The sequence below is a fragment of the Oenanthe melanoleuca genome, linkage group LGE22 (assembly GCF_029582105.1).
Source record: "Oenanthe melanoleuca isolate GR-GAL-2019-014 linkage group LGE22, OMel1.0, whole genome shotgun sequence".
NCBI classification, from domain to species: Eukaryota; Metazoa; Chordata; class Aves; order Passeriformes; family Muscicapidae; genus Oenanthe; species Oenanthe melanoleuca.
In genome coordinates, this window is record NC_079363.1 from 1,500,192 (window position 1) to 1,502,463 (window position 2,272).

Sequence of the window (2,272 nt, forward strand, 5' to 3'; positions counted from 1 at the left end):
CCCCCCCGAAATGGGGTTGGACCCCCCTAAAATGGGGCTGGGACCCCCCTAAATTAATCAGGACCCCCCAAATCCTCAGAGCCCCCCCAAATTGGATCAGGACCCCCCCCAAATCCTCAGAGCCCCCCCAAACCCTCAGAGCCCCCCCAGACTGGGTCAGGACCCCCCAAATTGGGTCAGGACACCCCCAAATGTTTAGAGCCCCCCCTAAATGAATCAGAGCCCCCCCAAATCCTCAGAGCCCCCCCAAATTGGGTCAGGACCCCCCCAAATGTTTAGAGCCCCCCCTAAATGAATCAGAGCCCCCCCAAATCCTCAGAGCCCCCCCGAACTGGGTCAGGACCCCCCAAATTGGGTCAGGACCCCCCCGAAATGGGGTTGGACCCCCCTAAAATGGGGCTGGGACCCCCCTAAATGAATCAGGACCCCCCCAAATCCTCAGAGCCCCCCCAAACTGGGTCAGGACCCCCCCAAATGTTTAGAGCCCCCCCTAAATGAATCAGGACCCCCCTAAAGCTCAGACCCCCCCCCAGTTTCTGCCAGGTCGGAGATGGATGCGCCCCCCCCCCCATGTCCAGCCCCCCCTCCCCCCCCCTCCCCTCCCCCACGCTCTGACAGCTCCTCCCGCGGGACCCCCGAGCTCGGAGCGCTCGGCTGCCCCCGGCCCGGCCCGAGGGGGGGCTCGGGGGGGGTTCGGGGGGGCTCGGGAAGGTTCGGGGGGGTTCGGGGGGGCTCGGGGGGGCTCGGGGGGGTTCGGGGGTGCTCGGGGGGGGGTTCGGGAGGGCTCGGGGGGACTCGGGGGGAGTTCGGGGGTGCTCGGGGGGACTCGGGAAGGTTCGGGGGGGCTCGGGAGGGGCTCGGGGGGCTCGGAGGGGGAGCGGGGACAGAGATCTGGGGGGGCTGCGAGGATTTGGGGGGGGTCCTGACCCAATTTGGGGGGATCCAAACCCATTTGGGGGGGTCCTGACCCAATCTGGGGGGGCTCCGAGGATTTATGGGGGTCCTGACCCAATTTAGGGGGGTCCAAACCCATTTGGGGGGGTCCTGACCCAATTTGGGGGGACTCCGAGGATTTGGGGGGGTCCAAACCCATTTGCGGGGGTACATCCATCTCCAGCCTGGCAGAGATTTTGGGGGGGGCTCTGAGGATTTGGGGGAGGGGGTCAGGGACTTTGGGGGGGGCACGGGTATTTGGGGGGTTTTTTTCAGTTCGGGGGGTCCCAGCCCCATTTAGGGGGGCTCTGAGCATTTTGGGGGGGGTCCTGACCCAATTTGGGGGGGGTACATCGATTTCCAGCCCGGCAGAGAGTTTGGAATGGGTGGGAAATTGGGGGGGACGTCAAAAAATAAGGGAATTGCACCCCAAAAAATGGGAGGTTGTGGATCCCCAAAAATGGAGAATTTGGAGTCAAAAATGGGGGGGTCGGGTCCCAAAAATGGGAGGGTTTGGATGCCAAAAATGTGGGGGTGGGACCCCAAAAATGGGGAATTTGGATCCCCAAAAATAGGGAATTGGGATCCCCAAAAATGAGGGGGATGTATCCTAAAAACTGGGGAATTTGATCCCAAAAATGGGGCGGAGGAGGTCCCAAATTAAAGGGGGACGAACCCCAAAATCCAGGAGGCCCTTCCAGCAGAGAGTGGGGGATGGAGCCCCAAAATCCGGGGTGAGTTCCCATTGGTGGCTTCACCCTCAAGAATCCTGGGGGACCCCAAAGCTCCCCCAAAAAATAAAACAGCTCAGAGACACCCCGGGAAACGCCCCGCGGCTCCGAGCTCGTTAATTGTGGAAGAGCCTTAATTGGCCGCTAGATCCCGGAAAATACTGAAAGAACGAGGGGGGGGCACCCAAAAAATGGGGTGCACCCCAAAAATTTGGAGGGCAAAGAGGAGTAGGGGGGACTCGAACCCGCGACCTCCCGATCTCCGCGCCGCGCGTGGCTTCGGCCGTTCCCGGAGCGCGCTCGGGCGTTTCCGCCGCTCTCGGCAGTTTCCGTCCACGTTCGGCACCCGCCGCTCCACCCATAAAAGGCGTGGTTTAAAATAACGCAATATGATTGGTTGAATTCGGTGAATGGGCGTGGCTTAGTGGTCAAACCGCTCTACCATTGGCTGGCGGCTCCCTCGCGCCCCGCCCCTCCCCTCTCTGAATGGCGGAGGGAGGGGGCGGGACAAACGGGGCTTTTCTGCGCTTTGATTGGTGAAGTTGCTGAGGGCGCCGCATTTTGATTGGCTGGAGGTTGAAATCCGCGCTCTGATTGGCTGGAGCGCT